The following is a 15000-nucleotide window of genomic DNA, read 5'->3' as shown; positions in this document are numbered from 1 at the left end:
TTTCATCACTGATATCAAAACCACTCCTCGTTGTACAGGTCTGGTCTCATCACTCTTTCATACCATTCACTTTCAGAATTCGAACTCTACCATCTTCAGTATTTCCTATAAAGTTCAATCATCCAGATTTCAAAAAACACTTTTGGCATCTCGGTTGCACCGTCGGTAAAAAAAAAATCATATAACAACAAAGAATTTACTTTCAGTGATAAAGTTTCATAAATCATTGTCTCATGGTTACTTTGAAGTATTCCATGGAACTATGAATGACTGAGACTGATGGTATTGCAAGCTCAGACGAATCCTCAAGAAATATATACAATTTTATCAAAGCATGTGGTATTCCAACAAAAACACATACCAGTGTTTAGTAAGTGACGCTTTCCATTTCATTAGTGGCTCTGATCAGTATCTCCTTTTTTTTTCCTTTTCTAATACTTTGTTAATAAACACAAATAAATTCATCAAACATATTTCAAATCCTTAATGCTTGGCGCAGAGCAATGCTCTACCAACACTCTCAATTATACGCTAAACAACCGTTTTGCAATTCAGATGTTTTCACTGCAGTTTTAGACCAAGACTCTCTATTTCTGTTCCTGTCGGTTCTTTTAGGCTTATCACGGAAACTAAAAACGAAGAAAATTAGTGCAGAGTCCGCGGGACACGGCTGCGAAATAGTTTGTCCATCCTATGTTATATTGGCATCCATTCTTGCCAGACGTTTGGTGGAGGTAGGATATATATCGCTTTACAGATAACCAGGTTACTTTATTACATGGCTTTACGTACGTCTACCTACTAGATATTTCTATATACAGACACTCGGGTATGTGCACATACACATGCATACACACATACAAACACACACACACACACCACACAACACACCCAACCCCACACACACCATATATAATATATATATAATATATTATATATATCTATTATATATATATATTCTTATATATATATATATATATATATATTTATATATATATATATATATATATAGATATAATATATCTATATATATGTGTGTGTGTGTGTGTGTGTGTGTATGTGTGTGTGTGCATGCATTTCATTTTATAAAATGTTAAACATTTTTCTGTGGAGGTGCATTTAAGCTATATATATATAATATATATATATATATATATATTATATATATATATATATATATATATATATATATATATATATATATATATATATATATATATATATATATATATATATATATATATATATATATATAAATCTATATAAATAACAAAATACATATATACTCGCATACTAATCAGTTTGACAGTCACCTTTCCACAGGGTAAGGCTCTAGAATAAAATTCAAATAAGTGAATAAAAATGCAAGTACTGATACGTTAAAAAAAATAGATAGTATATATGCACATCAACCGCATAAAATATTAACATTGCACAAAATCAAATTTGTAAAGAGTAATTACAGTTGCACGTATAAAACCGTTTTAATAATATCTAAGAAGTTAACGATGAACTGCAAGAAATGGAAAAAATAAAATAAAAAAGCGCTGTCTAGTGGAATACAAACGGATACTGTTAACACTTAGTACAACGAACCTACAACGAAGCAGCCAAAAGACCAAGCAAATGTATAACATCAGGCAAATCTACGAAAGCTCAAGCATGAAAAGTCCTTGAAGAGTCAAATTCAGACGGGAATTTTCCTTTGGTGTCCCGAATAGATGTGGGAATCGTGAATGAAATGTAAATAAATCGGGAACTGAAGTCAGAAACCATCAGTCTGAGAGCCTTTGTGTGACATCAGTACCTTGATGTCATGTCGAATATTCAGAAACGGAAAATAGCGTTTTGAAAGCACGCCCACAAACGAAAGAATCAATACAGAAGTGATGAACAACTTACACAAAAGTAGAAACAATTCTGTCTTGAGTCATAATTCAATGCACGTACAACCAAAGTTCAATTTTACATTTAAGTAATTAACCCTTAAACGCCAAAGCGGTAAAAATCAAAACCTCTCCCGAATGCCGGGGCCGGTTTTGAGTGAGCGCGGAAGCGGAAAAAATAATTTTTTCAAAAAATCACAGCGCGCTTAGTTTTAAAGATTAAGAGTTCATTTTTGGCTCCTTTTTTTTTCATTGCCTAAAGTTTAGTATGCAACCATCGGAAATGTTAAAAATTATCATTATCATATATAAATAATGCGATATATGGATAGCACAAAAACGAAATTTCATATATAATTGTATTCAAATCGCGCTGTGCGCAAAACGGTTAAAGGTAACAAGTTACTTTTTTTTTCGTTGTAATTTAAACTAAATTTCAATCTTTTTGGTATATAACACATTGAAAAACGATAAAAGCAACACAGAGAAAATATTATCACAAAATGATGCATGAATTCGTAACGAGCGGACGTAAAAAAATATATTTTTTTAACATTCACCATAAATCTAAATATTGTTATAGAGACTTCGAATTTGTTTCAAGATGAAGATAAATGATGGAATATTACGATACTGTAAGAGTTTTAGCTTACAATTGCAGTTTTCGACCATTTCGGACGAGTTAAAGTTGACCAAATGTAGAAATTTTTTTATAATTTTTTTTTTATATGCAATTATTTCGGAAATTAGAAAAGCTACAACCTTGAAATGTTTTTCCTTTTATTCTACATGAAATTGCGCACATTTTCATATATAAAACTCTATGAAATGCCTAATATGAAACGGAGCAAATTTTCTGAGAATGCGATGTACGCAATTCGGAGATTTATGGCGGAGAATCCGCGCGCGGAGGGAAGGAAAGTTTTTTTCATAAATTCACCATAAATCGTAATATTGTGCTAGAGACTTCCAATTTGTTGCAAAATGAAGGTAAATGATTGAATATTACTAAAATATAAGAGTTTTAGCTTACAATTGCGTTTTTCGGCCATTCTCGGTAGAGTCAAGTTGACCGAACATGGTTTTTTTTCTATTTATCATGATTTATATGCAAATATTTCAAAAATGAGAAAAGCTACAACCTTCAATTATTTTCGTTGTATTTTACATGAAATTGCGCACATTTTCATATATAAAACTTTATGTAACGGCTAATTTAAAATGGTGCAAACATTACCACAATCGCACATATGATTTTTCGGAAGGAAGAGTTACCGCGCGGACGTAAGGAAAATGTTATTTTTTTCATAAATTCACCATAAATCGAAATATTGTGCTAGAGACTTCCAATTTGTTACAAAATGAAGGTAAATGATTGAATATTACTAAAATATAAGAGTTTTTAGCTTACAATTGCGTTTTTCGACCATTTCGGTAGAGTCCCAAATTGACCAAAGGTTGAAAATTTGTCACTTATCATTTTTTATATGAAATATTTCAAAACTGATAAAAGCTACAACCAGGGTTGTTTTTTAGTTGTATTGTGCATGAAATTGCCCACATTTCCATATATAAAACTTTATGTAACGGCTAATTTTAAAATGGTGCAAACATTAACCACAATCGCATGTATGATTTTTTACGAAGAGTTACCACGCTGACGTAAGGAAAAAGTTTTTTTTTCATAATTCACCATAAATCGAAATATTGTGCTAGAGACTTCCACCAATTTGTTGCAAAATTAAGTTATAGTTTGAATATTACTACAATATAAGCGTTTTAGCTTACAATTGCGTTTTTCGACCATTTCGGTAGAGTCAAAGTTGACCAAAGGTTGAAATTTTGGCACTTATCGTTATTTATATGAAAATATTTCAAAACTGATAAAAGCTACAATCAAGAAATTTTTTTGTTGTATTTTAAATGAAATTGCGCACATTTTCATATACAATACTTCATGTAATGGATAATTTAAAACAGTACAAAAATTATGTCAAAGTGACAAAATAATTTTTGAGATGTGTCACTGATACTTTTTAGTGCGATAAGAAAGAAATTTGCGCTTGCGCGCCTGCGTAACAATTGTAAACAAAACAACTCCTTGATCCGTGAACTCCCAGCATCAGCCAAGGCGCGTGATTCAAAAGTTTTTGGCTGGTAGGCCTATAAGTATTTTTCCGCGAATTTTTAAAAAAACTTTTTTGAGTCGACATATGGTACGTCCATTCGGCATACAGGGGACATTTTGACTCAACGTTTAATACGTCCATTCGGCGTTTAAGGGTTAAGAACAATAACATTCCATCATTCATCGTGCTTTTTAGCACGCCCCTATTATTCATAATTAAGAAGTATAATTGCCTTAGTAAAGAGATTACTCGTCTCCGGTGAGCTGTGGTTTCTAAACTGATGGTTAGGGTTTTATAATATTATTTACAAGGATTTTCAAAACCCTATGAAGTAGTTTGAGTGACCTACCAAGCAGTGCAGTCGGATAGGGTCCTTTGTATTTACACATCAATGAAATTGTTCTATTACCTTTTAGGACATTCAGTTTTCTAGTTTGGCCTCCCCAGAGGTCACAAAGATAACATCCCCTTCCATCCCATAACCTCGTGTTACTATCCCCTTTTTAGGAACTTTTTTCCTTAGTCATATAAAACATACAGAGGACTTTTGCAACAACTTGAGGTCGGCAAGTATCCCCGTACATAACGTAAAACTTTTCAGCCCAGATATAGACTCCCTTTTCACAAAAATCCACGTAAAATATTTATTAACGTTCCTCAAAAATAAACTTGAGCCATGTGCTGACCACTTCTACATAGAATTAAATAAAATAACACAACTTGTAGAGCTCTGCGTCACTAATAACGTCTTTTCCTTTGGTGATAACTTTTACCGTAAAAAATTTGGTTGTAGTATGGGGAGCCCGCTATGTCCTGTGTTGGCTAACTTATATATGGAGTATTTCGAAACATTAATTATAAACTCCATCAAATCTGCAGATATAATTTGGTTTTATGTTAACGACATATTAACATACTGGAAAAGCGAGAGGGGCGATTTTGATGCCTTTCTACAAAAATTAAATTCCCTGGTCCCCAGCATAAAATTTAAAGTAGAATGGGAAAACAATCATCAAAACCCCTTCTTAGATGTCTTAATCATCACAACTAATAACAGCTATAAATTCACAGTCTTGGAAAGCGACTTTCTCATACATATATTTTTACAGCTATCGTGACATTTCAGTTTACGAGAGATCACACAAACCTTAGTCCCCTCCAACCCTTTCATCTTCACTGGCGAAATCCTTAATTAACAATCAGCAAAAACCAATATTTAAAGACATAGGGGTTTATGAAATCCCCTGCAGGGATTGTGATAAGCCATACTATGGATTCACAGGGATATCACTCTCGGAAAGATCAACTCAAATGCTCATTTAGACATGGACAACATACTTCAGCAATTTTCCCATCATATGGATAACACGAACCATACCATGGATTGGAACTCATCCCGAAATTTATACAATAGCAGCTGTCAATACATATGATTAAATCTTTACTGGTAAAACAAAAAGATGATAGGATCAACCTTTCCAGTGGAGCTTGGGACTCTGACCATATAGACAATATCTTCCTGAAGGCAAGAATGAAGTGGATCAAGACAATTGACAGAACCAACGTCGGCTTAGCGGTGACCCCAGGCATCACCTGAGGGCATATTTCCCAATATATATTTTGCAAATTTAACTTCTTCTGTCATTCGCTACTCGATAAGCGTGGAAGTTAGTCCACCGAAATATAGTCCTTAGCTTTAAACTAGAGTGTTTAATGGGCCTTTTATACTTGATATACTTCATATCGTAATATATATATATATATATATATGATATATATATATATATATATATATATCGATATATATAGATATATAATATATCATATAAATAGATATATAGGTATATAGATGTAGATACATGTGTATATACATTTATGTCTAATATACGAAAGCGTCCAGCTTCGCCGCCGCCATGGAAATTACCACACATTACTCAACTTCCCAAAATTGAACCTATTTACATGTAAGCAAATAATATCTTCAATAATTTCATACAGAAACTAATTATGTACCAGCTTTAGAAATTAACTTTTTTTTCCAAAAAAGAAACTATTTTCATCAACCAGCTTTTCATGTATATTTCATTATCGAGATGATGAATGTATATTTTAGATAACGACTGTATTTTCAAAAGTTGAAATGATTAATAAACAAACATTTTCATAGTTCATTGACTAACTCTTACACACACGTAAAAAAAATATAGGCATAAATACAAGAATTAACAAATAAAAAAACGAAACTAACAAAAAGGAATCCATTACCAAACTTATATGACAAAACCTTATCAACATAAAGCAAAACAAATTACGGTGGAAAACATGAAGATAAAAAGTGACAGCTAAATAAATAAGCGGAAACTTCATGAAGTACAAACAACAAAAAAGTTAAAATACAAAGTATTCACTGATCCAAATTCCTATGAAAAACAAATATTAGAAAATACAAAACCATGCCGAGGGAAGCCAAGGCGCCGGAGGGAATCAGTCCAATATTACATTTCCTTTTGTTCACCTGACGAAAATAGAACCCGATGGATTGAGGCGACTGTGAAAAACATGCCACAAAAGGCATCCGTATAAAAAATGAGGGACTACTGTAAAGGGTTCCTTTACCTTTATTATACAGTTTTACAATAAGGAAAGGAGACTTAACTCTGATAAAAATAAAAAAAAGAAAGACCTGCAAGAAAATTTAAATAACTGGGTGTGAAGGTTTTGGTTCTTGTCATCATGGGAGACACTTTCAAGTTGTTACCTGCAGCGGCGGAAATATTGCATCTATATTTAAGCTAACCTGAATAACTAAATGTCTACCGGACATCTTTTTCTATATAGGCTTACAATCTCATACATGAGCATGTTAAAGAATGGGCATGTCTCAAAACATTTTAGCCTTCTAGCCTTCACATTGTGAACAGACTTCATTTTACTCCTTTCTCTCTTAATAACCTATATGAAATCGTTAAGACAAATTCTACTGAAGTCCCTCTTGCACCTCTCAAATGAATTGAAAATCTTAACGATCCACATTTGCTATATGTCTTCAAATTGTATTGCTTGAAGAAGTAAAGCGTTCATCTCTTCAGGTATGGTTAGCGTTGTGGGTATTATAATGGCACTCCCTTTCTACGCTGATTGATAAGAAACTCATAATTCTACTTTCTGCTTTCATCCTAATTTATTAGGTTACGGATTAAAGCTCTACGCCCTACCCTTCCTTTGTATCCCCTGACCTCCATATCTGTCTCTTGTGGCTGAGCTTTAATACCCCTTTGGTGATTTCATCACCTTTTTGCCAGATCTAACAGAGATTCCAACTCTCTTCCTGTGGCAGGAGTTCAACTGAATATTGAGCATCATCATGAAGCTAATTTTTTTCAACAATTTCTTGCTAACTGATTTGCCCATTACAGAGGAAGCACTGACCTCCTCACTGAAAGGGTTAGTTGTATCTCACACATGCACCGCACTTGGCATGGAACAGGTAAGGCTCAACAGATTCCCCAAGACTTGTCTTTGAGTAATACACCGTATCTACCGATACCCGTGGGTTAGTACAGTTCTCACCCACCTAATACTTCAGTGCCTTCATCAGAGTCGTATCCGTTACTCCGCAGAGAAACGGTAAACAAAAGTGATACAATATACATTTAATGCCACGGTTACCAAAGAAGAAAATCAACTCTACAACCTCTGCTGGGCCAAGCTTTTAGGATCTGTGGTGGAAAAATTCTACACCATTTGCAAATGCGACACCTCACTTAGGAGGGGTCAAATAGTGAAGTCAGAAAGGAGCCTTAATTTCACTTATACCTTGGCTGCTCTGTTATCTCTAGACTGAAATGACTAGTATGTTTTTGACGGTTTCGAAATATTATTCATCAAAAGGACATTGTTGGCAAATTAAACTTCATCATATATATATATAATATATATATAGAATAATATATAGATATTAATATTAATATATATATATATATATATATTGCAGTCCAAGGTAAAAAAATAAAAACGAAAAGTATATTTGGTAACACTCCAAGAGGTATTACTTTAACTAAATCCAACCTGAGACTGATTTCACGGTAGTCAATTGACTATGCTTGTATAAAAAAAGAAATCCATTGATGCCTTGTTGACTCTCGGCATCACGGCAGAGAAGCACATTGTTTAGCAACTTCGTCTTGAAGTTTGTTGAAGACGGGAACGTCAGTAACCTATGAAGGTGAACATTCCATTGACGGAAGACTTGCATTCATATATATATATATATATATTATATATATATATATATATATATATATAATATATATATATATATATATATATATATTACATATATATATATATAATATATATATATACATATATATATATATATATATATATATATATATATTATACATATATATATATATATATGAATGCAAGTCTTCCGTCAATGGAATGTTCACCTTCAGAGGTTACTGACGTTCCCGTCTTCAACAAACTTCAAGACGAAGTTGCTAAACAATGTGCTTCTCTGCCGTGATGCCGAGAGTCAACAAGGCATCAATGGATTTCTTTTTTTATACAAGCATAGTCAATTGACTACCGTGAAATCAGTCTCAGGTTGGATTTAGTTAAAGTAATACCTCTTGGAGTGTTACCATATACTTTCGTTTTTATTTTTTACCTTGACTGCATCAGAAGTAATTGATAACTATGATTGCAGAATATAACATAAGGAAGATTTAATTCAGGTACAAATGACGCAAAATCGCGAATGATGTAAAGTTTTTTTTTCCTAAATAATACAATGCCCTTAGTAAAAAAATACTATTATTTTGATTACCATAAATAGTAAAAGTTTTTTGAAATTCACGAAACAAAAAATAGAGTTTTGTGCAAATTCTTCTGCTCTGCTCAGCTTTTAAATTAGACACTATTTTTCAGCATTAGGAACCTTGCCGTTTCAGAGTTCAATTTTTGGAGATATTGGCTTCTTGAGATTACAACATTTAGGACTCCAATTTTTCGAAATTATTTTGCTCTATGATCACAGCCTTAAAAACAAGCACACACACATACACACGCACATGCGTACATTCATACAAGGATATATACAATAAATGGATACATGTGTGGGGGGGGGGGGGGGTGTGTGTTTGTTCTACCCAATGATATAAAACGTATCTTTATCGGAATTTTGCAAAGTATCTCAAATAATTCATAAGTTGCCTTACACTAACTAAAGTCATTTTACCTCATTTTTCCGGATAATATCTGGATTTTCTTTTTTTCTATAATGGTAGTCTAAACATTGTGATTAAAACAAAATAAAGTTAATATATTTTTCTTCACTTATACGTCCGAAATTAATACCGTTATTCTGCAAAGACTTCCATCACAAGGACATAATAGATAAGACATATTCATGTAATGCGTTAAAAAATCTAGAAAATTATAAGATCTTTGTGTCTGTCAAGAAGATTAATTTCTCATAATGAGTTAACGAGTAAAGATAATGTTAAGTGTGTTATGGCCACGGTCTAAGAATCATACGAAGGGTACGAATATAAACCAAGATTAATGTTTCATGGCAAAGAATTCTAAGAAGCGTGCAAATATAAACCCAGATTTAAATTAATGTTTTTGTTGTTACTACTGACAAAATTCGACTCCTGCTGACTGATATAGGTATAAGAAAGTAGGTCTATATATCATCAATATGGTGAGCACAACTGAGGAAAGCAGGATCAAAGTATTTGACAATGTTGTCTCTTTCGGGATAATTACGGGAGAATACAATGAAATCTTTCATGACACGTTGCACTGCCTAATTATGCATTGTAAAAATCGTCAATTTAATGAATACAGCAAAAACTGAACAGAAATGAAGACGCAAATAGAGTATGGAAGAGCGAATGAGCTCCTCTTGCGATGAGTAATGTAACGCTGTTGATATGTCACATATCCCAGATAGCAAATTATCTACTGCACAGCAAGGTGGGAGTATGTGGCTGACAGCCAGCAGTTGGACCCGTGGATTTAATATACTGTGGTGATGGTCAGAACAGAATCTCTATGAAGCCTGGCAGTGTGTTTAGCCAGATAACGAAGGGGACCGGTAGACAGCAATGTTGACAAGGCCGAACATGAAACGATGTCAGTCGTCTAATCTAATGAAAATGGGCCTAGTGTAACAAGATGGAGAGACTGACGTTCTAATCTTGCAAGTGTGCAAGATATTAGAGGCCTGTTTCGTAATAAATGCAAAAACAGGGGAAGATTGTCACTAGAAGATGCTAGAAACTTACCAGCAGGATCGATATTCACAGCAAGAGTATGTCTTTTAATAATTATGCTGGAAAAATGGAGTGATGTGATGAGAAAATGTTGAGGACAAACCATGGAGGCATAATACCCATCTCCTGAGAGATAACAGGTTATTAGAATCACGCAACATACAGGTCAGAAGATCATTCAAATGTAGTTTGCAGAGCATTGTTATTTAGATACAGTGTAAAAATCATAAACAGAATTGGAAATTAATGGTAAACTTCATAAACCTCGTCCAATAACATTAAAAATTTTTCACTGATTTTCTTCAAGAGCAGCCAATTCTCTCATATAAATGAGGACCAATTAGCTCTAGACATACATGGAATTTATAAGTTGTTGTTCCACTGCGCTGTTGAATGTAACGAATTTGGTCTTCTTAATGCTCTACTTATACAAATATTAATAATTTTTACTTATTTACATAATGTCAGTTTTCGTTTTGTTACTTGAAAATATAATTTTTTGTATTTATGAATTTAAATTTCTTCATGTTCAAACAATATTAGTTCTCAAACTAAATCCATCTAATGAAAATCTTCATCTTATTCGCATCCAGACGATCGAAATCTTTATTCGAATCATATCTGGTCCCATTCCAAGTAAATCTAGAGTGGACTTTCAGGGCAAAAGATGAGAATGTCTTTAGGATTCACATCGTCGATGAGTTGCTTCTCGTTAATCGTCCTTTGCTCCAGGATTAGATATTAAACGGAAGCGTTCATTGAGTTTCATTATTCTAATTTCCCTGAATTGGACTAACGATCTCTTACAGTATCATCATTAAAGCTTTGCGTATCTTCTGCGTTTGCTGTTCAAGTCCAATGAGGGAAGGGAGGGAAAAAAGATTGAAAATGATTACATATTTTCTGTTTTTACTTTTAACTCGTAAGAAAACTTTCACAACATTAATGACTGCCAGTTTACCCTAACCCTAACTTATGAACTTCCAAACATAATAAAGCGTGTATCTCTCAATATTTCATCTCTAAAGCACAATTTGAAACAAAATTCATGCCGTATAAAAACCAATACAAAAATAAATTTTTACTACTTGCACTGTGAGTTGTTCCATTTGTAAGTGGAGTTGCTCATATCTTGCGGTAGAAATATTTTGATGATGATATACTGGATAGGAATGTCCATCTCATTTGCATAAATACATCACAAGTACTCAAATTGTTACTCGTTTAGAATCATAGCATGTTATTGATAAAGAAAAACCCTTGGAAAAGGGGGGAAATTGTAAGACCAAAGATGGCAGCCTTTTTGGTCCTTGGATAATTTTCATGTTAAATACTGCTGTTCTTGTCCCCTGTTTCATAAATGTTAGATTTAAATTCACGGTTTTCCTGCATACATATTTCACATCAGCAAAAACAACAGCGATAATCACGTCCCTCGACCTGAATTACGTTCAAAGTTTTCATTTTTTTTTTTTTTCAGAACTCTAATTTTTTATTAAACACAATTTCGTGGAAAGGAAGTTGGCGTATCTCATTTTTCGACGAATAATGAGAATGGATACTTTTTTAAGCCTTGGTATTAAGAAGACACTGGTTTATTCTTCAATCTACATTTACCTCCATTCGACAATTTTATACGGGTTTTAAGCACCTGCTGTTTCATATGAAACCACACCTCTCATATTTACCAGTCATGACAGTTCTAAACGAAAATTATCATACGTTAAAAATAAACACACATTCTCTCTCTCATACTTTTATCAGGACAAAACAAACAAAAGAAAAAGGAAAAAGGAGGAAAATTAGAGTTTCCCGAAAGTTGTTTTTTTTTCAGTAGCAGAGGGATTTTGGCAGTAACCTCCCTCAAACAAGGATCTGTAAGATCTTGGATACCTAAAACTCGTTTTCATCTGATCCTCCCTTTGCCTTACGGTACCCGCGAATATGAATAAATCAGAGCATATCCTTCCCCGGGGAAAGAGTCCATGTGAATAGAGGACTGAGCGAAAGGTGACCTCTCACACGAAATCTAAATTGTGTCGAAGACAAGAGAAACAGATAAACAGAAGAAATATGGTGGGAGAATATTTCTTCAAAATAATCTTAATTGATATTTAATGCGCGCTCTCTCTCTCTCTCTCTCTCTCTCTCTCAGTTCCTCGTTGGACGAGTGAGTTACGTGCTCGCCTACCGATTTGGTAGTGCGAGTTTGCTTCCCCACCCTGTCAACGCAGAATCAGAGGAGTGTATTTCTGGCGATTAGAGATTCATTTCACGATATAATGTGGTTCGGATCTCACAATAAGCCGTAGGTCCCGTTGCTAAGTAACCAATTGGTTCCTAGCCACGTAAAAATATCCAATCCTTCGGGCCGGCCCAAGCAGAGCTGTTAATTAGCTCAGTGGTCTGGTTAAATTAAAGTATACTTAAATTTTCCCTCTCTCACTCTCTCTCTATAAAGGTCACAACAATCGAAAGCATCATTCAGTATACATATTTTCATTTTGTCTTATATAACTTTAGCAGCGTCGGCGGAAAATCCTAAGAAAACAGCAAACAAATTTATGCAAACGTTCATAATACAGACGTGAAAAGGAGACGGATACAGTTGACTGTCTAAGGAAAACTCTCATTTAGTGTCATTTTTCTTTTTTATGTTCCCCTTTACAAGGTCCCTCGCCGTCCCATGGTTCATCCTAGAAGATGAATGAAGACGAAAAAGTCACAACTTTTGACAGGATGCTATTATCAAAACAGTGAAGCATGAATGAAAATGTTCATTCTAGACGCTGAATGTTGCCAGGGGGAGATGGAACCTTCTAAGAGAGAGAATAAATATACCTTTCAGTATTGTAAGAAGAGAATACATATACCTTTCAGTATTGTTTCTTCTAACGTCTGAAAACATCAAGCCGACCTTGAACGTCCAACACGAATCGGACCATATACTCCCCTCCAGCAGGAGAAGGAATACGCGAGCCAACAGGGACCAGACAGCACGCCCCAACCCACCGAGAACATCGCGCCCCTTAGAAGACATGAGAGGAACCAGCGAGAGCCAAGTAATGCTGGGGTCACACATTCACGTATCACGACGGCGTATGCCCAACGTATGTGGATCTTGGGCATCATCGCGGTGAAATGACCTTGAACAGCTGGTAAACAGGACACGGGCTACCGGACGTAAAGCCAGCGACGTACATTGCGCCGCAAATGTACGCGCAAAGAAAGCAAGGTCGGACGTTCTACCTGGAACTTACGCCGATCAACTTCACGTCAAGACCACGCCCACCGTTGTGGGGCTGTGCTGTTGCCAGGGGTATGAGCACATTACTACAGTTTTTAATTTTTTTTTATTTTTATTCTGTTTGAATCCGCGAAAGAGACATCTACACACAGCTGAATATTACAGTTGAAAATTATATGCACACAAAATCGAGATTTATTATCATTGAGAGAGAGAGAGAGAGAGAGAGAGAGAGAGAGAGAGAGAGAGAGAGAGAGAGAGATTTACCAAGATATATACTTTCTAATTGTACAACAAAAACATTTCAGTAGACGCAATTAGAATAATGGTTTGTAAATGAGCACATCACTGATTATATATAACCCCATTTCTGAATGATATTTATAGCAATAACCAAGTAACCAGTCGACAAGGAATACAATACGTAGTTTTTAGGAATTATGATTTATGAACGCTTTGGGAGCTCTTATATAAGGTTAGCACTAGAATTGTCTTGCTTCGATTTTACCATTCAGACATACACTTAGACTTATAAAACTGTTGACTATGGGCGATTTATATTTAAGCGATATAGAATAACATCTAATAACTTATCAAACATTCTTAAAAATAAATAGGAATTCTACCTATTCAAGATAATATTTTTTTAGATGTATATAGGAATTCCTCTTAGATATTTACATTATTTGTTACACCATTATTGTAAGACTGCTATTCAGAAGAAATAAATATCTTCGACACTTCCATAATCTGAGAATACCGTGTTAACCGGGAAAGTGTTCTGTGTGTGTGTGTGTGTGTGTGTGTGTGAAAGTTATTCTAGCAGATTATACTATATGTTTGCTGTCTACAAGTGAAGTCTTTTGTTATTTTTGGCTTAAGCAGTAAAGGTTATTTCAAAAAGGACTACTAGACATCCTAACAATTGTCTTCGTCAGAAATTTCCCCAGTATTTTTATATTCGTTATCCATTTCCCACTCGCCTTTTATTGAAACCTTGTCTCCATATTCTGAATCGTGATCAGCCACCTGAGACACAGAGAAACAGCCCTGGGCTATGAAGCCATTAGTCCTGCTCCCACACAAATGGTTCGCACTGCATGGGTCCATATAAGTACTCGTCCAACCGGATTATTCATGGCCTAAAGGAAACCTTACCAATAACACCAGGCCCCAACTCCTCTACTGTTCCTGCGTTTCTAATCATAAATTAATTTCTTACTGGTAGCAGGTGTGACAGACGACGTATAGGCGGTAGATGCCGGAATCCTGTTGACGAAAATGACCGGTTGTTGATTTCTGGTTGAGATTTGTGTACCGGAACGCTGGAATACTACCTTGGGAATAGAGCCTGGGATTACCCTGTATCCCTCTGACAGATTCCAATTCATTGTTTGATTGATGATAGCGGTCAAAAGTCAGGAGAAAGTGGAAATCGTATTAGGAGCCAG

This window comes from Macrobrachium nipponense, chromosome 15 (assembly GCF_015104395.2).
Source record: "Macrobrachium nipponense isolate FS-2020 chromosome 15, ASM1510439v2, whole genome shotgun sequence".
Classification (NCBI taxonomy): domain Eukaryota; kingdom Metazoa; phylum Arthropoda; class Malacostraca; order Decapoda; family Palaemonidae; genus Macrobrachium; species Macrobrachium nipponense.
Note: the sequence above shows the minus strand (reverse complement) of the source record.